Below are 26,480 nucleotides of genomic sequence, written 5' to 3' on the forward strand. Positions count from 1 at the left end.
ATGTATCTCAGAGACACAAAATTCACTGCTGATCATTCTCCTAAACATAGGGTTAGAATTTATGCTGAGATATCACTTGATTTTCTTTTATTTCATAAATATCTAGTTCTCACTCAGTTAACAAAAACAAACCTTTATCTCAGTAAAGTGAAACTTGTTGCATCATATTATTGAATTATGGAATCATTCTTGTAGAAATTTCCACGTTTTAATGTTTATCCTGTGCAGATGTAGATTAACTGAGAGTATGTTCTAATTAATAAATTACAACTCTGGACACACTATTAAAGGCTAAGGCTGAAGCTTCTTTCAAAATGAAGAAAAGACTCTTATATTCAGTATGACACTTAAAGTTATAGGTGTCTGTTTTTAAGTGCATATAATTTTCTAGAACGCTCTACATGTTCAGCTGTCCAGAAGCTCTCTGAATCCTTTCCTATTGGTTTCGATGGAGACTCCATTATATAGGCATGATTGAATAATCCACTGACCACTTGGGATGAATATGACCTTTGTCACAGGATCTCTAGGGCATTGCTTCACCAGCCAGGAATGTGTGGATGATGGCTGCACAATGTCAGAGTGGGCATGGGAGCTTGGAGAGGCCAGGCAATGGGAGAAGATGCTTCAGGGCCTTTGTTGGAAAAATGGATTCCCAGGCCTCGGAAAGCTGAGGGATGCCTGAGTCTGCATCTGTGGTGGGTCAGCTGCCATTGCTCCTGAGTAGGTGGGGCTCCTGCTACTTGGACTTGGATGTGAGTGTGGTTTCTGCCTTTTCTCAGTTTCCAGCACTTTCACAGAGTGCACACAGCCCTGGCTTCACCTCCTCATTGCACCTGGTATGTTTGCATCAGCCTGTCTACAGGGGCTGCTGCTGCCATTACCTGCAGCACCTCTCCCATTTCAGAATGATGCAGAGGGAACCCGAGAGTCCCTACCCTCATTCACGCCTTTATCTTTTCATTTGATTGAAAGCATGCAGCTGTCAGTCAACATTATTATCTTAAAAGACAGCACTTTCGACATTCCAAAGATTTTAGGAGTTCTATGGCAGAAAGCAGACATACGCCAAACCAAACATATTTTACAACCTTACACCTATTAAAAAGAAAATCCCAGGACTCGAGTCTTGAAATGTAGTGTTCTAAGAATTAAAACAATGTATTCCTTTATTTGGAATCATATATTTAAAAAAAAAGAAAGTACATAGCTAATACAGAAATTTCACATGAACTCTAAAGTGAACCTTGATTCCATGACAAAAGTGGAAAACTGCACAGAAAAGCCCTTAACACAATCTTTGTTTAAACTACAAAATACACCAAATTGCCTTAATGAAAGTGTGAGAGAGAAAAAATGAGGAAGCCAGAAAAGGCTTTTGGTGAAACACTTTTATACACAGGAACAGCCTGAAAACGTATGCTGGACACCGATAAAAAAAATTGAAGAGGAGGATAGCCTAAAGATATATCCACATCTACACTAATAAGAAAACCCAAGGTAAAACATGAAAATGTCTTTGTCATTTTTAACTAAAACCTATTCACAGCTACACAGATAAGGGAACAAGACCAAAGGAATAAAAGGCTTCTTTCATTCACATAACCAGCTGTTTTCAAGAAAATACAGACTTCTCCCTTTGTGAGTTTGATACACGGTAGATTCCATTGGGCTTTCATGTAATACTTTCCTATTCTACTTTGGATATACTTTGGAATGTGAGGCAAATATATATTAATTATCCCTTCAGCTTCTTTTTTTCCTCAGCCTAATGTTCCAGACAAAGCGTTTATTTCACGTCCCATTTTTCCCAGGACAGACACTGAACTGAGCTGAGTAGTGCTTCCTTCAAGACAGTCCACAAATACCTCCAAATATTTAATACTTTCCAGTTCATAAAATAACCTGACCCAGCTGTATTGTTGGAAACTCTCAAAAATCCCCTCTTTATTGGGGAGAGATTTCTTCTTTTGCTTATTAACCATTTCTTCCTACTTGAACTTTGCATCATCAAGACTCCTTAATTATTGTGGCCATGAGACATTACTTAAGCCTGTGATTGGTCCTAGGCCAATGTCTCAGGCCAAGCTAACACTTCAACTCCTTCTTAGTTCACGGTCAAGTGGCAAGGCTGAGCTCAGTAGCTTCTGTAAGTCATCACTTCATGTCCCGATGAATCCAAGTACAAGATTCAGGGTCAAGCTGAATAATGCTTACTCCAAGACACCAGTCCTTGACTTCTCTGCCTTTAGAAACAGTAAATCCCAGCCTCATAGTAGGCAAACCACTTGCAATCCACCACCAATGTGAAGAGTTTTTTACTTTCACTTTTAAAAGTTTTGCTTCAAACTGTTTGCATCCACTTCCTTAATTTTCTTGGTCATGCCTCACAATTAGAGATTGCTACATTGTGGTGCACTAATGAGACTGCAATGATTGAAGTCAGGGAATTGAGCTCTGGGATGCATCATTCTTCCGAGACCAACTGACAAACTGGCCTCACACTGTGATACACACCCATGGCAGCCGTCAACAATATAGTGGTCAGCAACACAGGCTGGAATGGGTCAGCCTAGAAACTGAGGTACAGCAACAAGCAGCCATAATTATGCATTTTGGAAGTTCAAAAGAAGAGACAAAGAATCAAGGAGACAATTTACATGAAATACTTGTAAAATATGCAACAATTTAAGATGATGAATAAGCATCCAACAGGTTCCACAAACTCCAAGTAACAGAAACTCAAAGAAAGAAACTCAAAATTACCTGATAATTACCGTCGAGAACAAATACAAAGAGAATTTTGAGGATTTTCAAGAGAAGCAAGGGAAGTAGCTAGTCACGCAAAAGGGACCTTCAAAAATAACCAGTGGACTTCTAATCTGTCTTATCTGTCTTCTTAGTCCCAGCTACTCGGGAGGATGAGGCAGGAGATTGGCGGGAACCTGAGAGGCGGAGCTTGCAGTGAACCCAGATCCCACCACTGCACTCCACAGCCTGGGTGACAGAGCCAGATCCTGTCTCAAAGAAAAAAGAAAGAAAGAAAGAAAGAAAAAAGAAATGTCTTATGGAGTACTTCAGGGTAGAAAGAACATACACTCAAAAGCCATACGAATAAGCAAATTTAAGGTAAAGAAAAATACATGAAAAATTATCCAAGATGAAATAATTAACAATGTGCACCTCCACAATTTGTTCTCAATATAACTTAAAACAATAATATATTTAATAAAACAATCTATGACTAATTTTTGTTTGTGACATGCAATGCAGGTATAATTTTGATAACTCAGTAAATGAAACAGTGCAGTTAAGTTACATGGGAGTAACAGTTTTGTATGTTACTAAATGTAAACTAGTATAACTTTAAAAATTGTTATAACATTAGAATGTGCAATATAATCATCATAGCAACCACAATTAAACAAAGAAACAGAAAAGGGTAACCGGCAGGAAGAATGCTTTCTGTACTACAAAAGAGGGTAGGGGCTGTGTATTTAACTAGTCTTCCCTGAGGCTACTGAGCAAGCTATCATGCACCATGAGACAAAGCCTAAGCTGTTGCACTAGGGACTCATCCATATGCAGAACCTGGTGAAGCACTGGTGGCAGAAAGAAGTGGCTAGGTGGAGAGGCAACTGAAACAAAGTTGGCACAGCAACTGCTCCAACCCTGTGTCTTTCTTCATGGCTTCCCAGGAGTTTGAGGTTGAAACAATTGTTGACAAAAGACAAGACAAAAATGGGAATACAGTGGATTTCGTTCGGTGGAAAGGTTATGACAAACAGGATGACACTTGGGAACCAGAACAACACCTCATGAACTGTGAAAAATGTATGCATGATTTTAATAGACGACAGACTGAGAAACAGAAAAAACTAGAATGGACCAGGACAAGTAGAATGTGTTCAAACAATGCCAGAAGAAGAACTTCCAGATCTACCAAAGTGGACTATACTAAGAGTTCTCCTAAAACGCTAGTGACTGGCAAATAACACGGATCCAAAAGCAGCCAGTTATTTGCTGCCATCAAGAACGTTAGGAGAAAGGCAGCTTCACTTCTCACTGACGCAAAGGATATGGAGTTAACAAATTCAACTCTCAAGACATTTGCACCTGACAGTCCTATTGACAACAAGAAAACTGTGAGCGGCTTTCAGGAACTCAAGAAACTGGACCCTATTGCAGTAGATCAGCAGGACGTGGTGGGCTTCAAGGTGACAGAAGGGAAACCAGTCAGGGACACTTTGTCAGGTCCCAGTGCAGAACAGGCTGGAATGGAGAAGAGGACCCTGCTACAGCCACTAATGTCTCAGATGTCTGGCTCAGTTACTGCTTCCATGGCCACAGGCTCAGCTCCCCAAAAAGCTATAATGGTATTAATAGACTCATTAGCAGCCACTGGAACAACAGACACATGTACGTCAGTACCAAGAGTGAAAGATGGCAAAAGACATGTCACTGATGATGGCAGAGACCAGTCTTTTGTCAAGAAAATATACTTCACCTTAGGCTAACAGAGAGTGCCAGCACATACAGGGACATTGTAGTGAAGAAAGAGGATGGATTCACCCAGATATTGCTATCAACCAGATCGACAGAAAAAAATGCACTGAATACAGAAATAATTAAAGAAATGGTGAATGCTCTGAATAGGGCTGCTGCAGAGGACAGCAAGCTTGTGTTGTTCAGTGCAGCTGGAAGTGTCTTTAGTTGTGGTCTTGATTTGGAGTATTTTGTGAAGCATTTAAGGAACGACAGAAACAGAGCAAGCTTTGAAATGGTGAACAACATGAAGAACTTTGTGAATACTTTTATTCAGTTTAAAAAGCCTATTGTTGTATCAGTCAATGGCCCTGCCATTGGACTTGGTGCTTCCATACTGCCACTTTGAGATCTAGTGTGGGCAACCAAAAAGGCATGGTTCCAAACCCCTTATACGACCTTTGGACAGAATCCAGATGCATGTTCTACTGTTACATTTCCAAAAATCATGGGTGAAGCATCTGCCAATGAAATGTTAATTGCTGGGCGAAAGTTGACAGCACGGGAGGTGTGTGCCAAAGGCCTGGTCTCACAAGTGTTCTTGACTGGAACTTTCACCGAGGAGGTTATGATTCAAATTAGGAAGCTTTCCTTATATAATGCAGTTGTGCTAGAAGAATGTAAGGCCCTTGTTCACTGTAATATTAAGATGGAGTTGGAAAAGGCGAATAAGAGAGAGTGTGAGGTGCTGAGGATGAACTGGGGCTCAGCCCAAGGGGTAGAATCCATGGCAAAGTATGTTGAAAATAAAATTAATGAGTTTTAATTGTCAGTCTGTCTGCTCAGGACCCAAGAACTAAGCCGAATCAAATACATCATGAGGTGCAAGATGCCCTAATCCATTTTCATAGCACAAAACAATTTCACTCAAGGTGAAGGCTTGGAAGCAGATCTGGAAATGTCCAAGCTGTATCTTTAAATTATCATGGCATTTTTTAAGCACTGTAACTTTAAAAGAATTAATAAAACATTTCCTTGAACAAATGTGATTATTTTATACACACATAAGCGTAAATATAAAAGCAGACTGGTGGGTACTAGACTGTTCTTGCAAGCTCTAATTTGTATCTATGGCTACTACTATATATAAGATCAGAATAGCATTTTATTAGATGTGGATGACAGAGAATTCTGTAATAATGTTCATTTTTCTTATTTTTATATCCTAGAATGCAGAGTCTACTGGGGTAGGAGGCAGCCTCAGCTTCCCTCCCACAAAGAGAGACACAGAACTATCAGAGATGGTGCCCTTGACTTTACAGTGGCACAAATAATACAGAGACACAAAATTATGAGTCAAAAGGCTTATCTTTTAGAATAAATATTTCTGAACCAAATTCCCTGGTCATCATTCTCCTAAACTGAACATATGATTGGAATACTATGGTGAGAAATCACCTGACTTTCTTTTCTTAAGGGCATGGTATATTACTGAACATGCTTTAGACTACGAGTCAAGTTTCTGGAAATTATCGTTTTAGCCTCTGGTCACAGACCGGTTTCCTGGGCCGTGCTTTCACTTTAACTCTTGTGTGGCTCAAGGCCAAGTTCCTGAGCCAAACTGAGTCATTACTTCAGCTATTAGTAGTTGCAAGTCCAAGGTCCCAGAAAAGATGAGTACTGCTTTCTTCAAGGCTAGTTAGTACATTTTCTTCCTTCCGAGTCCATCTATTTATGTTCATATCTATTGTCCTCTATTTATATTCATATCTGCATCTTGTCCTCAGTTGTTTTTTTTCTTTTTTGGTTTGTTTGTTTGTTTTTTAAATTTGTTTCTCAAGAGTAAACAAAGCTCTGGGCCAGTGTCAGATGAAATCCAACAGATTTTCCTGCCATACTTACAAGGCTTAGGAGAAAGGATGCTGAGAGACACATTGGCAGTCTCCTCTAACCCTCCACTGATCAAAGTGTTGTCTCTGTCCTGTTTTATTTAACAAAAGAACTAGTTGTCACATGGGACTGAAAGGATATCTAAATGAAGGTTTCCGGTTAAGAATTCACCACACTGTTATGTGAAGGCCTTAAAACTAACTCCAGTTTCTGACAGCCAATTAGAGTGTTGCCACCAAAAATTCCAGCTTTTCTGTTGCTTTTTTTTTTTTTCTTTTGGTCATTGTGTGGCTACTGGGTCTCTGATTTCTTCTTTGTATGCAATGTTGAGACCTGGAGATATAATCTTACTGCTAAAAGTCAGTAATGAGAAATGCAATACAAATAGTTACTATTTTGTGTGTTTTTTTTTCAAAACGTTAAGAATTCAACATTGTACTCTAAAAATTTTTAATAAAGGTCTTCTTTTCTACCAATGAGGGATACTTATGGCACTGTATGGAATGGCATATATTCCAATAAAATTTCTCTTTTGGGTGGTTATTTCTCTATAAAAAGCTCAGCACTGCTACATATATCTAAAGAGTTTCTTTGTGAGATACATCCTATTTTTCTGTAGAGACACATACTGTGAGATCAGGCAATAGAGCCGTAGCCTTCTTTTTCTGACTATTGACTATATACACCCAGGATTCTGCATTTTCATGAATATTTTAGACCTTAAAATGCAGCCTAGTGAGATGAGGTTTTTCTCTGTGGGAAGCTTTGTTAGTACTTTGCACAAAACCATTGGTTATTTAACTACTGTCTCTTCTATGTCTCTCTTAACAGGAGTAAAACTCTCTGCCCTATTTGTAAACAGAAAATATCCACTTTCAATAATCAGAAAGAAGGTGCCTTTGGGAGACATATTCTAGCTAACTGCCATCTTATGAAAGCCAACTATACACGTTCTTCATCTAGCAGCACTGAAATGTAAACTATAAGAGAATTTTAGGTATCAAGGTCAGTGGTTCTTATTTCCTGGAATTTCAATGTTTTTCTAGATCATAGCAAGGGAACCCAGAAATAGTATTGAAATTCTTACTCTATACACTGTCTTGCTTGAATCCAATGATTATAGAATCATTTTTTTGGTTTCCAAGTTACTTGGGGAATACTCTGGGTTCAGTAGGCTTAGGAAATCAGCAAAGATTCACCAGTGGAGAGCAAAAGCCTGTGCAGGTAAACATTACTTGTCCTACTGTCTAGCTCCTCTGGAACTGTAGGTGAAGGTTTGGCCTGCATCCATGGGGGACACCTACGTCAGTCACCAGGCTCAGAAAAGACAAGAGGAATACAAAAAGAAGAAACATCTTCCTTATCTTTTTAATCAGCAGGGCTACTTCAAAAAGGGAAAAGAGTATGGGATACTTTCTCTCTATTTCTTTAGGAAGATCACAATCTGCAGTGTGCACCTCTCTGTGTACATTCTGAAACACAGAAATTTCATTGACCGTGAGACTCTGAAAAAAGAAAGTAGCCTATTTTATTTATTTATTTATTTATTTATTTATTTATTTATTTATTTATTTATTTATTTATTTTTATCTATCTACTTCTCAAGGGTATGACAATCTTACCAGCTCCAGGACAGACAGGCCTAGCTTTCTGAGGGAAATGTTCAATTTAGTACTATTTAACAGTTAAAACTTTTCTTCAGATGGCAAAAAAAGAGTTTGAGTTTTTTTTTTTCTTTTCTGTTTTTCTTTTGTACAAGCTTAGTTTGATTTAGGAGACAACCCAGATCTTTCTAGGCATTGTAAAACAGACTCTGCCCTCTCAACAGTCATGCCAAGCAAGTTTTAAAGTGATAATTCATTAAAATCAGAGACAAACCCCTAAGGAACACTCAAATATAACTTCTAAATGCCCTACCTGCCACCCTCATTTGGAACCACCAGCAGCCATTCATGAGCTTGTCTTGTTGTGCCACTAAAGAAACCCCCAACTTCACTGTTGCCTGTGCAGGAAATATTCAATATACGTGATACTAGAAGAGTGCAAGTTTTCTTCTCATTGCAGGGACTTAGACAAATCACAAAAAAAATAAGCAGGTGTCCTCTGATGACCTCGGTGGATATACAGCGACATATCAAAATCTAACTCAGGTGTTTAATCATACCTGAAGAGACAACACATCACTCCTAAACCAACCCTCACTGTTGTCCTAAAATGGGCAGCTTTACAGAGAGCAGATATATCCATGGATGAACCACATGTCTTTCCTAAAATCCTGAAAATGGGAGGGTGAAAAGGAAAAAAAAATTGTTGAACAGATAACAGAATTCTTCCTCCTCATAGGAAGGAATGCAGTGTTGAAAACACAATTGGAATCTTAGTGATCCTATAGAGGAGTGAGAAAAAATTATCTAATGAGCGTACTGGAAGGCTTATAACGGAACAAGACAAAACTTCTTAATTACTCTAAACTACTCATAATAGATTAAATCCACACAAAAATTATTAAGCCTTTTTTAAAACCTGAGAAAGGATGTAGTGAAACACATTCTTCTCTCTCCCTATCGAGTTAAGAAAGAGTTAATCTCAAGATAAAAGTTTATAACTCAAGCAGGCCCTGACATCAAAAGAAAGCTGCAAAAACATGTCATAGGTTCAGGTGATATTGTAGTTTTAACAATGTACAAAGATGTAACAGCCTTTCTTTGATTTGAGATAACACAGTGGTCTTTTATTTTACTTTTAAGATCAAGGGCTGTAGACATAGGAAAGTGTTTGAAGCAAAAGTTTAAATAAGTGACTAAATAAGCTCTCTGCCAGCAGAGATAGAAGGTTGAATAAGTTGTCCATTGGGGTTTAAGGTTATTATGACCTAAAATATATATATATATACACACACACACACACACATATATACAAGCATATATATATATACGCTTAGTTTGCAAGCTGTCTTGGAGAATGTGTGACTTAGCTTTGTCCAGGCACAGGATCTGTTAGACAGCCTACCTCTGTAACTTTGAATGGGAGGAGTCTGATGTGATAATTTGAAAGATTGTTTAGCTTGACCCAGGACCTATCATGAGCTAAAGTAAAAGCTTGGCCTGGGATGCAGGTTACTGAAGTCATGATTCATATATGTTGAGCAAACAGTCCAAAACAAAAAGAAAGATTCCAGCTGGTATCCACTAGATCCCACTGATTTTATGAGCACAGAGAAAAACAAAGAAACTTTATTTTCTGGAAGCTCTCTGAGCATACAGAAAACAGAATTTATATGCCAGGCATTGTTTCCCTCATCTGAACCAGCGGGAGGTTTGTACAAGCTTTTATCTGAATGGACTGCAGGTCCTGCCATCTGTTTCACTACAGCCATGTTTTCAGGCACAATCTTCTGTGTTAGAACTCTTACTGGTGCCCCCGTTTTTTTTTTTTTTTCTTTTTTTGGTCTGATTATTACATCATGTTGGAATCAGGCCCTTACATGTGGACTGGGGGTCTTCCAGGGACCATTTCTCTGCTGTTTGTATACGGAAAACTAGCTAAGCTGTGTTTGTCATTCCTCACAAATGAAAACTCTGTCTGCTCTTAGGAGATTGGGCATTGGTCTTTCTGTATACTTTCTGCAGGAGAAGAATGTTGGGTAGAAAACAGTAGGTAGGATTCTACTGAGAACTGGTTAAGTGTTTGTAGAAGATGGACATGTTAATGAAAGGTTTTACTGGCATTACATTTTAAAGCATGTTAAACTTTAGGGAAAAAAATCAGTCTGGATTATTAGAAAATGCATATCACAACTAGCCAAGGAGAGTAGTTCAAGGCTGCTGACCTGACTGGAAAACTGTTGGATATATACATATATCCAATCCAATGCTAAGATTTGGTTACATGATACTTGCATTTACTTAGCTTTGTTCATTTGATCCCTCAAAACAAAATTCTGTTAGAGGAAACCTATTTTGCTTTATTATCTGTAAATATTTATAGAATGCTGGTCCAGAAGTAGAATATTGTTATACATTTGTCTATTACTTACATCTTTCTCTTTTCCCAGAGCTGTAGCAGGACATCACCAGTTGGCTTACAGGAGGAAAAGAAAAAAAGATTAATTTAAATTTTAGGAAAAACTTGAAAAACAGCTTATGAGATGAGAAGTTAGTGACAGAGGTGTGATAGACAGTGAGACATATATCTTTCTTCAAGTCCTGATTTTTGTTAAGAATGAATCATAGTAAATCTTAGTTGTTTGCAAAACAGATTGGTCTGATACATAACCAGACTATTTTTGTATAGTGTTGCATGAAATACCTTTACATGTGCTTTCCTCATTGGCTTTCATGTAACTATATTCTATAAGGAATCTTAATAGGATATTATAAATCTGAACCAAGCCATAGGTTTATTCTCTTAGATACCTATTATTTGGGTAAACTCCTCTATATCTTGAGGTTACAAATGCTTGAGATTCCTAGGCCTGATAGAAAGAGGCACTATTTATTCATTTTCATTCATTTATTTATTTATTTTACTTACCATAGGTTAGAAAGCCTGTATTGGGACTGCATAAACAAAATATAAGGCTAGGTTTCTCAGGGGGCTTTTATTGTTTTTAGAAGTCAAATTTAATTAATTAAAGACACACACTCCAGTCAAAGCCTTATAATTTCAGCCACCTTTTTCTATTGGGTTATGTTGCAAATGAAAATACACTTTTTTGTTGTTGTTGTTCCACTGATTCGAACAATTATATTGTTATAAGTTAAGAAAAATCACATGTAGCTTCTGAATTTTAGAGAAACTAGGCACAGACAAGAAAGCATGTTCCAGGTGTTGTTAACAGGGGATTACCAGCTGACAGCGTTAAAAGCTGTAGCTAGTTTAGAAGAAAGTATACTTGACTTTAAAAAAGAAAACGTGAACTAAAAATGTTCCAAAATAAAGGTACGGAGATTGTTTCATTTTGCCATTAGTTTAGTCTATTTTGACATTTGTCCTGCTTGATATTTATAAATATTTTAGCTATTCCTAAGTTCTGTACAATTTTCTGTTATAAAAAACCTACAGTTGAGCATACCTGGTAAAGTTCTACAGCTAATTGCAAGCCATTATTCTTAAGGAAGCTTAAATATCTATAAATGATAAAATATCTTGGGTGACAAGAACCTGAATAGACAAAGACATTTGGTTATTTCTGTGGTTTACAAGAGCTTAGCATAATAATTTTAATTAAAGTTGATAGCACATATTCAGATTAAGAACACTAAAAACCCCGTGTGGTTTTGAGGTCTCTGTTAATATTACTCACTAAAATATATTCTGAGAAAATAAAATATAACCATCAAAATCTCATGTATTTAAATATGTTCTCTAATCCTGTTTAAATTTTCTTATTTTATGCCCCAGCAGTTCTCTGAGGAATTCAAAATACAGGGTTCAGACACTACAGTACAAATTAGGGAGAGGTTATTTTTATACATCTTCAGACCTTAGGTGGTTTTTGTTTTCATCAGTTAAAATCATGTGAACTGAAAAATAAAACAGCCTTTATTTCCTTGTAAACAAAATATGTAGTTCAAGTACGTATTCTTCACTAAGTTAATAACTACATGTTTTTAAAAAATATACATAACACATATGTAACCACCCAGAGAAACAGAAGTTCCAGTAGTTATTTTATTTTACCCATTTTTAAATTGAATTCTTGACCTCTTGCTGAGGCCATGTAAGAACTGAGCTATGAATAGTTTCCAGGGCCTAATAAATAAAGCCTCACTGAGCCTGGGCATGGTGGCTCACACCTGTAATCCCAGCACTTTAGAAGGCCCAGGCTGGTGGATCAGGAAGTCAAGAGATACTGGGCAACATGGTGAAATCCTGTCTCTAATACAAAATACGGCAATTACCTGGGCATGGTGCTGTGCACTTTTAGTCTCAGATAACTGGGAGGCTGAGGCAGAAGAATTATTTGAATCCATGGGGCAGAAGTTGCAAATATTCAAGTGGGTACCACTGCACTCCAGCCTGGTGACAGAGTGAGACTGTCTCAAAACAGATAAGAAAGAAAGAAGAAAGAAGGAAAGAAAGAAGAAAGGAAGGAAAGATGGAAGGAAAGAAGGAAGGAAGGAATGAAGAAAGAGAAAGAAAGAAAGAAAGAAAGAAAGAAAGAAAGAAAGAAAGAAAGAAAGAAAGAAAGAAAGAAAGAAAGAAAGGAAGGAAGGAAGGAAGGAAGGAAGGAAGGAAGGAAGGAAGGAAGGAAGGAAGGAAGGAAGGAAGGAAGGAAGGAACCGTATCTGGAAGAGACAGATAAGAGACAGATTTTCAGAGGTGTTATTCATTTCTAATTCCAACAGCTACATAACAAATGCAGATTTCTCATAAAAGATGATTTCTGCTGCCTTTTCTGTTAGTCCCAAGAAGACCCTGATGATCAACTTTTATCCAATAACCTTTTACGCATGCACCAAAAGTGTCAAGAAAGAGTGGAGAAAGGTAATGTAGTCGACTGAGAGAAAAAACTTTTTGAAGAAAACAAGATTTATGAAGTAGAAAAATATAAATGTCTTTTGAATGTATGTCAGGAAAAATGGGCAGAAAAATATAAATGTCTTTTGAATGTATGTCAGGAAAAATGGGCTTAAATGATTCATAAACTTGTAAGATGGTCTCTTGTGATAAAAGCAGATCCAGGTACCATGCTGCAGTCTGAGAGAGCTGAGCTTCAGATGTTGCGGCCTGAAAGTTTTTTTGTTTTTTTTTTTCTTCTCATCTCACCGGTGCACAAACACATAACAATCTCTACTTATCTAAGGTAATACTGGGGATCTCTTTTGTATGTTTTAGAAGAATAAAGATTGCAGAATGTTTTAGAAGACTAAAGAGTCCCAAGGTTGAAGAAAAAGTTTAATAAGCAAAAGAAAAATACTCGATGCCAGCAGAGATGTGATCAAAGTGGCCTAACCAATATGAGAGGTGGGTTTAGGGTTTTTGTGTGTTGCGAACGGTAAGAAATTGACTTAGTCTGTGGGCTGTCTTAAAAAACATGTGACTTAGTTGGGCCTGGGGCCTCAGATCCCAGCCCAGTCAGAAAGCTTTGCCTGAGACCTTGGACCACTACCTATTAGTGATCAAACTGAATATACACAGTGGCTACTCAGCTTAGCCAACAAACTTTCAGGAGCTGAAGTGAAACCATGGCCTAGAATTTTGTCCTGAACTAATCTGAAGCTGAAGTAATGATTCATAGAGGTGGGAATCACAATCCAAGAAGAAAAGAAAAGTGTTCCCTGGAAGGCACTTTCTCCCTCTCTCCCAGCCTATTTATCTTCACAAAAGGAAAAGAAACATTTCTGGAAGCCCACGGATTATAAAATGGACAAAGTCATTGCTATTTCAGGCCTTGATCTCCCATCTGAGTAAGCTTGAAGTTTCTGCAAGTTTCTGAGGGAGCTGGAGCTGGAGGTTCTTCTATCTGTGCAGCTACAGACATGTCTTCACATACAACTTCCTGTTCTAGTTCATTTATTGCTGTGAGTCTTTCTTCCAGGCTGCTCTTTATCTTATGTGGAAATGAGGCACTGTACCAGTGCGCTGAGAAGTTTCTGGGGATACTTCTCTTTCTGTCTACATAAGGCTAGCTAGCTGGCTCTCTTCACTAGTGGTGGAGGAGAGCCCTGGATTGGAGAGAAGAAGAGAAAAACAGGCTCCAGAATTTAGAAAAATTTTGCTGCTGTTGTTGTTGTTTAATTTCTGTTTTACCTCCAGAATTACTTGAATCCTGTATATAACAAAGACTGGTAGAGCTGGGGACCCATTATTCCTGCTGAACAATCTGTGAAACACACGCTGGACCTGGGAAAATTTCTACATTCACTGGTCTCCTCCACAGGCTGGACAAGGTTCATTTATATTCTTTTTCACTTGGGAAATTCCATTTAAAATGCCCTGGCTTGTCACATGAGTAGAAATTGCAGGTACCTCTTGGAGATTCTAGATCTTGTAGGCCTGTGAATTGACCACTAATGTCTTTTTCATTATCCTGTGACAACCCTCTAATTCTTAGGTTTCCTATTTTCAGCTCTTGTTAGTTTAAAATGATCAAAAAGGCCACCCCAAGGGGTTTTCCAAAGTGCTATCTGATCCCACAGCCTGCTTCTGTAGTTTTGTTCTCATATAGCAGGATAGAAGAGAAACAAATTGAACTAGGAGACAGGTACATTTTGCTAAAGCTTCTCGCAGCCTTTCCAAAGATCCTGAGAGAATTTTTCTGTTTTGTGATGCAACAAGGCAGTTTAGAGTAATAAAGAAGTTTTGTTCTGGTTTTTTGGAAGTTTGCTAATAGGCACAGTAGAAAGCCTTTTCTCTTCCATTCACCTATGGGTTTACTAAGGCTTCAATTAGCGTTTGCAAACAGCATTGTTTTATTTCCTGTTGGAAATAGTCATTCTTTTCTTTAATCCACTTTCATCTTTCACCTGTGTTTATTTCTTGACTAACTATGGGATGCCAGTTGTTCATCTTCAAATTCCTTTGCGGCCTGTCTGTACTGCTGCCTGTTTCTCCACAGTAGTTAAAATGTGGCTTAATACTTGCACTGCATTTCTGCAGATAAATGAAACAGTTTGTTTAAATTTTGTAAAGCTTGTATATGTCTATCAGGGTCATCAGGGAACTGTCCTAAGTCTGGCTTTATGTGTATAAGTTTACCACAACAAGAAGGAAATTTAAACCTTAGAAGCACCACGTTCATTGTGCTTTTGTTATAGGGGCAAGAGCAGAGTTGGAGGTTTCCTGGGATTGCAAAACCAGAGGTGTTTTTATATGGCTATTCTGAGCCCTAGACAAAGGATGTAGATAGGGCACCCAGAAATTGCATTTGGGGCTTCTCTACAGATTTGTCTCTTTGACTTTGTAACATTATATACTGTAGACTTACCTTATATGGTTCCCAAGGGACAGGGAAATTTTACAATGTTTACAAAATCTAGGGTTTTTTGAAGAACAAAAGTACATAGCTGTTAGATATTATTGAAATTATGCTTCTTTGAGAAGGCCAGGCCTCTTCTCAGGAAAATGGCCACATTGTTGTCAATTGAAAACTATTGTTATTGTTTTTAAATTTAGGGTCAATGCGGTCCCACAACTTCCAAGTGCACTCAAGGGGAGTACAGTGTACTGATGCTTTGGTGTCATACAGAAACACAGGGGAAACAAGACATCATTTGCATGGCTTCCTCCTTTTAGGTGTTACCCAGGATAAACAGAAAGTATTAGGGTATCCTTTTTCATCTTTTTCTTCTGTGTCATCTGTGCCCCCCAAAACTGTCATAGCTGCCACTCACAAATGGAAACATAACATTTACTCACAAATCTGGAGGAGCCAGATGGCAGCACTAGCAACACTAACCTGTGCAAAGCCCTAGCTTTCTGCCCTGCTTTTGTCCTAGATCCATCGAGCTCCAAAGGCTTGCAGGTTATCCCAGAAGCCTTGCACATGCTATGTAGTAGTAAAATTTGTGCAGGACATTTTAACAGAGTAAGTGTCTTCATACTAACTTTGGTTTCCCTAACTATGTTCCCAGTGAAACATCAGAATCTCAGAGAATGAGATAGATTGACTTTCAAACATTTTAAATCCGAAGTTATTGAAATGCAGAACAGGTGGCTCAAAAGCATAGAAACTGAATGGCTGAATGGCCCTTCATTAGATGGGGAAATCAAAGAGGCTAAAATCTGCCCTTTAACATTGTCTTTCTCCCAACAATTAATAGTGAAGGCTGCCTGTTTACAGATAGGAAATGGGGCCTAATCACTGATAGCTGAAAATAAATTGGAAAAGAATTTGAAAACTGTAAGTTTTGGACAATGGATTGACAAAGCTTCAAGTAGAAACGAAATCTCATTTCACTAGGATGTGCTGGAAGGTTACAAATGCCAGGTTAAATATTCTGCAACAAAATTCTTCTTTTTAAAAAGTTAGAAAGAACTTTTTAAAAAGAAAAACTTTTTAGAAAGAACTTTTTAAAAAGATCTGGGGTTTGACAGGCTGTCTCCATTGCATGCCTCACAACAGGCAAAAATTAACCTGTTTCATGATGTAGCTTTTATGTGGAGGAAAATAATATCTTTGTAAATCTTCCAAATAGGGGAAAGGGTATTCACTTGGGGTCAAATCCCTCCCATAAAGTGCCATGAATATCTGTTATTGAGGGACAAAAAGGTCCTTTATAGGTAAAAATTTTTACTGTAATCTTGAATTCCCCTTACTTCAGGGAAATCACAAACACACTTTTAAATTCCATTCTTAATAACTAAGACACTGTTTGATTGTGTTAAGCAAACATATATACCTAGGCTGTAAAAATGTCCACAATATTGCATACAAAAAAAGTGAAGATTTCATAGCTGTGAAAAGAAAAATTGTAAATTCAATAGATAAAAATCGGAAGTCCTTGTGCCAATGGCCTGATGAGCTGTCATAGACCAGAATTAGCCTGCGGGCAATAAGGTAACACTGAGATGTAGCCTCCGGCTGAAACTTTCAGTTTCCCTAGGATCTCCTTTAAACTCATGTGATTGCCAGGCTCTTTATGAAATAATAATTAAAAAAAGAATCTTGAAACAAGCAATACATTTTTGAAATGAATGTGAAAGTTTAAAATCTATTTTTACCATTCTGATAAATTATTTTCTTCTCAGCCTAAGCAAAAATATATGTTGTAATCTCACCAATGCACCAGTATGTTACATTATTCTTTGTCTATGATTATACCCAAAGATATTTGTCTTAGTCCAAAAAAGAAAAAATTAAGAATCTCAGAAAGAAAGTTGAGATTAAACCAAAAATAAAAAAATAAAAAAATGAAAAGCACAAGAAGAAAGCTCTCTCCCAGTGAAAAGAAGGGTCCAACTGTGTTTTCCACTATGACACTGTGGTTCCGAGTTATTATGAACTAGCAAGAGAATTCAAAGCTTTCAGTCAGTGGGCTGTTTTGAAGACCATGTGATTAATCTTGATCCAGGGTCTTGGACTGAGAATAATTAGCTTAAGCCAAGAAATTCACCTAGAAAATCAGGTGGTGTTCTCATGACTTATAGCAGCTGTTCAGCTCATCCCATGACCTATCAGGAGCTGATGTAAGAACTTGGCTCAAGAATTTGGCCCAGGCTTAATGAGAAAATAAAATAGTATATACAAAGAACAGGCCCATGGTCCAAAGAGCAAAAAACTTGTGCCAAGCATAACCCACCAGGACCCACTGTGCTTATGCCAAAAAACGGACCAGAAACTACTTCCTGGGAGCTAACTGATTATACAAAAGACAAGGGTATTTTTGTGCCAGGGCTGGTTTTCTTACCACAGTGAGCCAGACTTTTGTTCAAGATTTTTATCTGAATGAACTGAAGATTCTTCTGTCTGTGAAGATATGGATCTCAAGATACAACCCCCATGTTGGTTATCAAATTTGTGTCTGCTGCATCCTTTTTTTTCAGGGTTCTTAGGGGTTATATGTAAATGAGACACGAACATGCAGACTGGTGGTTTCCAGGGACCCTTTCCTTAGGGGAGATAGCTGTCTCCCTAAGTCAAGCTATCTTTTTCACCTCAACAACACACTAAAGAACCTCCTGAAAGTGGCAACTTCAGATTTTATAAGAGGAAACATGAGGAGGCACAAAAGAAGAAGAGTAAATACAAGAAAAGTACAGAGGCTCTACCTAATGCAATATGGTTTTGTGAAAATCCAGATCCCTGACTGGCACCTGCTAAGTGCTATCAGTGTGGCAAGTCAGGACACTTTACCAAGAAATGCTGAGACAACAATAGGAAGCCAAATTAACACTGTCCAACCTACGGTGGTGATCACTGAAGGGAGTACTGCTTTTAGAGATTATGTCACTAAGTCCAGGACCAGTCTCACAAATGGTCCATCAGGACTGACAGTTCCTGGAGATCAATTTCCCAGCTCTAACAGCTGCTAAACTCTTTGGGTTCCACACTCTTCAAAAGCCTTGGGTGATTGTTGATGTGGAAGGGAGGAAAGTAGACTTATTTCTGGAAACTGGAGCAGGTCTCTTTGTTCTGATGTCCAATCTAGGCTTTCTCTGCTCCCATCACGTGACAATGAAGGATGTGTCCGCAAAGTCCTTATACAGTAATTTGTCAGCCCATTAGTTATAGTTGAAACCACCTTCTATGTAGTCAGACCAATTAAACAATTCCTGAAAGTCTCACTTTATTACTAGGCAGAGATATTTAGGCCCATATAGAAGCCTCCATCAGAAGGGCTGCATGACAATCTCTTTGTCTCCCCTAAGTGGAAACCAGTACTAACTGAGAAGGGTGTGACATCAAGAAAAATGTTGCTGGGTTATAACTGCTGTGTGCATCCATATTTGCATTAAGGATTCCACTATTTTTTCTAACCAGAGGCAGTATTTCCCAAAGCCAGAAGGTAGAAAAGGGCTAGAAGTCATTACAAATAAGCTATAAAAGGAAGTACATTTTAGGCCCTGCAACAGTCCCAACAAAACCCCAAATATCAAAGAAAGTCACTGAATATTTTTTTCTGATGCCAAGAAGTGAAAAGTTTACCCAACTCATAGGTATTTGGAAGTGAAACTCATGGTTGTGTTGGCTTGAATAAGTCTTATCAGAGTTTCCTCATAAAGAAGTTTCATCAAAGCCAAATAGGAAGCCTATTTAAGGATAATTATTTGGCCTGCAATGTATCCAATAATCAATTTAACTATTAAATTATAGACTACTTTGCAATCAACTCAGCCAATTATATTTGTTTTTTACAGAAATGAACAAGGAAAAGAGAAAAGCTAATTTCAAATCTTACATGGGCCATTATCTTCTAATTTCATTAGTTGTCTTTAGAGTTTGCCTATGATTTAGACTATTCCTGTTAATTCCTGTGAGCCAATGAGAAATCTTCAGCTGCAGCTAAGTAGAAAACATAAAAAAGATTAATATTTTAAAGTATGTGACAATATCTTTGCTCTGGGCAATTATACTACAAATCTTGCGAAGTAATAAGAGTACATTGTGGACTCATAGTCAAGGGATGTTTGTGTTTGTGGGGATCAGAAAAAGGAAGCTAAGCAAAGCCAAGCCCCATGTACCCACAACTTCTCTGGCATAACTACAGCCCTCAGTTATCAGGACATGTCAGCAGCCTCAGAATTTGTAAGCTGTTTATTTCCTCAGCTCATCTCATTTTAACACATACATTTCGATAACCCCCAATTTTTTCTTCTCACTTAGAGGAAATCAAACTGCAAATGGTACTGCAAATAAAACCACTTGCAAAAGCACTGTGTTTCTGGAAAAAAATATCCTCCCCTCAGGCAGAGCTCCAGCTGTTGTATTTCGTTGCACATCCCTCCTCCCTAGCAGGAAGTAGCTAGAAAGATCAATTCTTGCTAAGGGCTGATAGTTAAGTAGTTAGGGTTGGTCTCTCCATAACAGCAGAGAAAAGTTAGATAGTTTGGGTGTCCTTGGTATAACTTCTAGAAAAAAAAGGTAGAGCTTACAAAAAAATAGACTACAGACACATATTAGTAAACTTGCAAAAATCTTCACCGCACTCATATGAAGAAACGTAGTGTGACATAAACATCTTTGTGCTTTGTGCACAAAGATATGCTCGAAAAGAAACTGATTGAAAAACAGGAAGAATGTGGAAACATGCTTGTTTTTGGTATAAGCAACGGACTTCCAAAAAATAGTCACTTTTTTCGTGTGAGGGAAGTACACGGCGGGCGACAATGAGTTTTCGTGGTCACTTTTCTGTACACGCTTTGGAATCAGAATTTTCATCTAATATTTCAGATTCTACAGAACCACCTAATAAAATGGGATTTTCCTCCGTGTAGCACCTTGTCACCCCTTTGCCTAAAACGTCTAGTTTCCAACTTTCTCTTCCATGTCTCATTAATACTTGTAAGACACTATGTCCCATCTGTAAGCTGAAAATCTCCACTTTCAACATTCAAAGCAATCTGACCTGGAGAGAAAAATTCGGGGCTGATGTTTTTATAAAAGGAGGAAAGGCATTCAATTTTTTTTTATTTTTATTTTTTGTGGCACCTATTCTGTATCCAACTATGTTAATATCTACACAAGAAGAGAATGCTATGTTTCAAATTCAATACATTTTATTCACAGTGATGTCACTGTTTTGTGAGGACTATAGTAAAGGAAGCCAGGGATAGTATAAAGATTCGAGCTCTATTATAAAGACTCTTGCTTGAATCCTACTACTACATAGTCTCTCTTAGGCTTTCCATGCACCTGTAAGTTTTTTGGGTTGAATGGGCTTTGGAGACAAATAAGGAATCACCAGTGGAGAGTTAGTGTCTTACATAGATAAACAGGACTATTCCTGCCAGTTAGCTTCTCAGAAATATAGATGAACTTATGATGGCATCCCTGATGGGCCCCTATGTTTGTCACCTGACACAAAGGAGTTGGGAGATAAGAAATAACAAAGAGGACAATTTTTATCATTTCCCCACCCATTGCCAATTTGACAAAAACATAAAATAAAATAAAATAAAATAAAATAAAATAAAATAAAATAAAATAAAATAAAATAAAATAAATATGGGACAGTTTATCTTTCCCATTTTTTGTTTGGTAACAAAGTACCTTCAGTCTGTCCTTTTCTCCAGTGCATTCTGAAACACTGGGATTTCTTTGCCTTCGAGACTCTGAGAAAAAAAATTTCGCCCATATTATACTGCACAAAGGAAGTGAAATTATACCAGCTCTAACACAAAAACACCTTGCCTTCTGAGATAAAATTTTATTTTAATAGTATCTAATTATCAGTTATTTTCTTCAGATGAAAGAGCCATTGTACAAGTTTCTTATGTACAAGCTTTCTTTACCTTGGAAAATAACCCAGACCTTTGGAATAATAGATAAACATTGAAAAATGTTGAAACCTGCTGAAGCTGCATTCATGGCTGCCGCTTCACCCACCTACTCTGTCCCAAGGAGATGGAGGTTTTATTTATGAGCCCCTGACTGGGGCTACTCCCAATTTTCAAAAATACCCTACACAGAGACAAAAAATCTGGCACTCTGACCACATCTTCCTTGCAGAGCTGCAGTTGGCTCCACTCAGTTGAAAGTTCCCTGCAGCTTTGTTTATACCATGAGGGTAAAACAGCCTACTCAAGATTCAGCAATGGCAGATGCTCCTCCCCCCACCAAGCTCCAGTGTTCCAGGTCTATGTCAGACCGCTGCTGTTCTGACAGCCAGAACTGCAAGCTTAACAGCGTACCTCAATGCAGGAATCACTCACCCTCCGTGTCAGTCTCTCTGGGAGCTGCAGTCTGGAGCTGTTTTTATTCAGCTGTCTTGCCAGCAATTCATCCTCTTTCTTTTCTTTGTCCCTTATTTTTGATGAATGAGGCCTTAACTGGAAATGTAAAACTATGCACATTCTAGAAGAAAGGGCACAAAGAAATTTATGTGATCTTGGGTTTGGTCATAAGTGTTAACAGATGACACCAAAGCCAATCAGTAATGGTAAAAAATAATTAATAATTTATGTTTTATCATATTACAAGTTTATACTCTGAGTAAAATCTTGTTCAGGAAATAGATAAGTGACAGACTGAAAAGAAATATCTGCATAATACAGACATAAGCAAGGGCTTGCACTGAAAAAACACAAATCCTGAAACTCAAAATTAAGAGAGACTACCCAATTAACAATGGCTAAAGAGCTGAACTGACTAATGAAAATACATAGATGGCAAGCAAACAAAAGATACAGAAGATGGTCAAACTCATATATCCTTAAGGGACTGAAAATTATAACAATGCAGTAGAATGGCCCGTGTCTATTTGCTGGAACTACTAAACCATTTTTAAAACATGGTAAATGATTTGCTGGAGAAAAACAGGAATTCATTCATTGCTTGTGGAATGCACGATGGCACCAAAAAAAAAAAAAAAAAAAAAGAAGAACTCTTTCAAACTCTCAAATTTATCTGAAAGCCTCTTTCTCTCCTTTACTATGCAAAGAAGGAGCTATCTAATCAATCTTTTGATGACAGAGCCAAGATCCAATATAACGTGTGCATCTGTCCACAGCAGTTGGGATCCAGGAAGAAGGCAGATGGGTCCCACAAAGTCATCTAAGAACTATTAAATGAAATGTGACTTCTTCAGGTTACCCACAAAAGATGGCAGAGTTCCCGGGGATAGTAACAGGACGACACTCTTAGCACTCCTTGAGATTGGAGAACCAGATGAGGGAGATATTCTCAGCCCTGGAAAGATGGACATGCTGTAGAGCACTTGAAAGATGTCATCACAGACACTATGACCTCTCTTGGCTTGAGACACAGCAGCTACTCTAGCGCCACTGTGTGTGGAGACTGGTGTCTCCATTGGCCAAACCCTATCAGCAGCATGGGGCAAAAAATGCCTTGATACCACCTAGAGGCAGATTAGAAGAGTTTACTCCAGAAATTGTTAAGTTTAAAAATCTCCCCAAGTTAAGCCCCCCCTTAGAAATACAAACTATAGTTTTATAATACTGACCTAGTATGAATCACTAAAACATGCAAGCCAATTACAGAGACTCATGCCTGTAATCCCAGCAATTTCTGAGGCTGTGGCTGGTGGATCATTTTGCTCAAAAGACTGAGACCAGCTTGGCTAACATGGTGAAACCCTGCCTGTATTAAGTACACAAAAATTTGCCAGGTGGTGGGTCACATTCCTGTAGTCTGCGCCACTTGGGGGGCAGAGGCAGCAGAATTGCTTGAACCTAGGGGGTGGACATATGGTTTAGGAGATGTATGTTTTCAATTTGATTCTCTTCCAGTTTTCCTTCTCTAATAGTAAAGGATTACTCATCTCTTGAACACTTTCATTCAACATACATTTATTTTTTTACTGCCAAAGACTATGCTTTGACAGACAGGAAAATTTACATTTGAATGATGACTTTATAGTGCTGCACAAGTAAAAGCTGGCAGGCTCCTTTAAGCATAGTGTCACAATTTAACTAAGGTCAGTAAACAGTTGTCCAAATCTCTGCTGAAAAGACCCAAACTACAGTAACAGAAATTGCCTTCTGTCCTAGAGTTGGGGCAGAGGAAGTTTTATGGACCACACCTAATGAAGCAAGTCCTTCTAAGATTCTCAGTCTATTTTTTTCAGACAACAAAAACCTTAAGAGCAATCACTCATCATAGCAATACAGATTTGTTTTAAATATGAAAAATGTAAGGTAAAAATGACCAAACATAGTGGCTCCTGCCTGTAACTCCACCACTTTGGGAGGTCAACATGAGAGGATTGTTTGCGCAACATAGAGAAACTACATGTCCTCTAAAAATACAGCAGGGCACTGTGGCTCAGGACTGTAATCCCAACACAGTGGAAGACTATAATGGGCAGACGGCTTGAGGTCAAAAATTTGAGACCAGCCTAGGAGCATGGTGAAACCCCACCTCTAGCAAAATTTACAAATATTAGCTGGGCATGGTAGTGGGTGTCTGTAATCCCAGCTACCCAGGAGGTTGAAACAGGAGAATCATTTGAACCCTAAGGCAGTTGTTGTAGTGAGCCCAGTTTGCATCATTACACTCGAGCCTGGGCAAGAGAATGAGATTCCACCTTAAAAAATAAAACATAAAGTTAAAAAAAAGAAACACATAATTTGCTTGGTGTGTTGGGGCATGGTTATATTCTGGCTTCTCAGGAGGTGGAGACACAAGAATTTCTTGAACCTGGGAGGGGATGATTGCAGTGAACTGAGGTCACACTAGTGCACTCAATGCTGAAAGATAGAATGAGATTCAGTCGCAAATAACAACAACAACTCAAACAAAAACACATACACGAACAAAACATAACCTTTTACGTAGTGCTTTTCTTTTCTTCGTATACTCTATCTCATATTTGAGTATGGTGGCCTACAACGTTCTCATGTAAGCTAGGCTTGCAAAAATAAACTTTATATTTAAAATGTTTTAAGTGCATAAATTTCCAGTTTCGTCTTCAAACAGCAAATAGAAGAATAAACTGAAAAGCACAGAAGCAACGGCATGTGATAAATGCAACCCGTTTTGTTTTAATCTGTGAAATAACACTGTCATGACTGACATTTCAGGTGCTGCTGAGGGAAAGAGTGAACAGGTTGATTTAGTAACAAACCAATGATTACACTGGACACCTGCTACCAACTAGGCACAACAGTTAGCTCACTGAGTTCCCTCAACAACCCTATAATGTGGAAAATATCCTAGAGGTTACAGTTGAGAAATACAAAGTCAACGGACCTGCAAAAAGGCACACAAGAAATCAGAAACACAGATAGTATACAAGGAGGGCATGATGGTTTTTATGAGAATGACAATCTTCCTCAAAGACTTCAGATGCTTGTAGTTGAATAAACAGAAATCTAGTCACTTATCTTGAAGATGAAGTTATTAGTCTAAACACAATCTAATTATCTCAAAGATCTGTGCATTCAACCTTCTTTTTTATAGCTGAATCAAGCTCTATTTCCAGAAATGCTATAGAAAATTTTACAGTGGGTGCCCTTAGACTTAAACCACCAAGTCTCATTGAGAAGCTCCAAGCAAGAGTAGGCACTAGGGGGAAGACTTCCTACTTTTAACATCTGGCAACAGCAGTTTTAAATATGTGTTTGAAATACTGCTGTACATCTTGGACTGCCTGGTCTAAGACACGCACTTGGAAAAGAAATAAGATTTCTTACAGGGGTAGATAGAACCCCACTTGCCAACACAAACTCCCTATCACTCCTCGTCCTCATCATAGCCTTCCCAGTGATGAGCTCAAATGGACACTGGGATGACCCTTGGGGTGCTGGTGACTCCTTCACCCCAAAGATCTTTACTCTTGTTCATTTACTTGGCTCCATCCAATGGCAGCACACTGCCTTTGATTTCCAATCTCCACCTGAAACGTCATTCTACAATTCTGCACTCCTGGTCCATCTTTATTCTTATACCTGCCAGTCTCTCCAGATATCATTTTTGATCACTGAGGTTACCACTCAACCCTTCCTTTCTCCCCAGGTTACCAGCCACCAACTCTCTCCTCTGCTTGCCTTTACTACACAGGAGAACCACAGAACCTTCAATTAAATAGGCTGCCTTTCTCAAGGAATTTTGGAATTTCTGTTCCATAGAAAGTACAAGAGAAATAGTGTAGGTTACTCCCATCTCTGCATTAGTGTTGTACCTCTATTAGGATGCCACCTCAAATTTAGTACATCATGACTTCTGGTTCTAATAAGCTCCTAATCATCCTGGGGAGGATTCTTCAGATTGGAAGCAACATGTCCTTCTTTATTGTACCCCTTATATTTTAACTATTAAGCAGATGCCAGGATGTGACTCAGCCCATTGAAAGTCCCTGTGTCACATACTGACATCTGCTAGAAAGTCCAGTTTTCTATTGCTCCCGGGGCCAGGACATTGATTACTATTTACTACTCATGAATTCAAACAATTGTCTTTTTGGGGTTGATTGAGTAGTTTGGAAAATCTGCTTTCATAGAATCTGTGGAGGGGTATTAGAGAGCGCATTGAGGCCTGTGGTGGAAAGGGAAATAGCTTCAGAGAAAAACTTGAAAGAAGCTTTCTGAGAAATTGCTTTCAGAGGTGTGCATTCGCCACACTGAGTTTATCCGGTTTTTTGATCCAGAAGTTTGGAAATGCTGTTTTTGTGGAATCTGCGAGGGGATACTTGGGAGAGCATAGAGGCCTATGGTGAAAAAGAAAATATCTTCATAGAAGAACTAGAAAGAGACTTTCTGAGAAACTGCTTTGTGAACTGTGCATTCATCTCACAGAGGTACAATTTTCTTTTTCTTGAGCAGAGCAGATTGGAAATGCTGTTTTTGTAGTATCTCCAGAGGGCTATTTGGGAGTGCATTGAAACCTATGGTGGAAACGGGTATATCTTCAGAGAAAAACTAGAAAGAAGCCTTCTGAGAAACTTGTTTGTGACGTTAGCCTTCATCTCACTGACTGAAAACTTTCTCTTGATTCAGCAGTTTGGAATCACTGTTTTGGGAGAATCTGTGATGGGATATTG

The 26,480-nt window shown here is 38.3% G+C and overlaps 1 pseudogene; it reads left to right on the forward strand.

Moving 5' to 3' along the window:
- Positions 1 to 3,686: 3,686 nt before the first annotated feature.
- LOC115895652 lies at positions 3,687 to 5,311 on the forward strand (annotated as a pseudogene).
- Positions 5,312 to 26,480: the final 21,169 nt, after the last annotated feature.

Source organism: Rhinopithecus roxellana, chromosome 22, assembly GCF_007565055.1.
Source record: "Rhinopithecus roxellana isolate Shanxi Qingling chromosome 22, ASM756505v1, whole genome shotgun sequence".
Taxonomy (NCBI): Eukaryota; Metazoa; Chordata; class Mammalia; order Primates; family Cercopithecidae; genus Rhinopithecus; species Rhinopithecus roxellana.